At 41.4% G+C, this 541-nt stretch overlaps 1 protein-coding gene across 2 annotated transcripts in view; it reads right to left on the reverse strand.

The window, feature by feature from the left end:
* Positions 1-541, reverse strand: part of TMC7 (transmembrane channel-like 7) — a 62,696-nt gene that overhangs the window by 6,999 nt on the left and 55,156 nt on the right. The gene's annotated exons all lie outside the window — the stretch shown is intronic.

Below are 541 nucleotides of genomic sequence, written 5' to 3' on the forward strand. Positions count from 1 at the left end.
TCTGCAGTGATTTTGGAGCCCCCCAAAATAAAGTCTGACACTGTTTCCACTGTTTCCCCATCTATTTCCCATGAAGTTATGAGACCAGATGCCATGATCTTCGTTTTCTGAATGTTGAGTTTTAAGCCAACTTTTTCACTCTCCTCTTTTACCTTCATCAAGAGGCTTTTTAGTTCCTCTTCACTTTCTGTCATAAGGGTGGTGTCATCTGCATATCTGAGGTTATTGATATTTCTCCCAGCAATCTTGATTCCAGATTGTGCTTCCTCCAGCCAGCGTTTCTCATGATGTACTCTGCATATAAGTTAAATAAGCAGGGTGACAATATATAGCCTTGACGTACTCCTTTTCCTATTTGGAACCAGTCAGTTGTTCCATGTCCAGTTCTAACTGTTGCTTCCTGACCTGCATATAGGTTTCTCAAGAGGCAGGTCAGGTGGTCTGGTATTCCCATCTCTTTCAGAATTTTCCACAGTTTATTGTGATCCACACAGTCAAAGGCTTTGGCATAGTCCATAAGCAGAAATAGATGTTTTTCTGG

This window comes from Bison bison, unplaced genomic scaffold (genome assembly GCF_000754665.1).
Source record: "Bison bison bison isolate TAMUID 2011002044 unplaced genomic scaffold, Bison_UMD1.0 scf7180017864072, whole genome shotgun sequence".
NCBI lineage: Eukaryota > Metazoa > Chordata > Mammalia > Artiodactyla > Bovidae > Bison > Bison bison.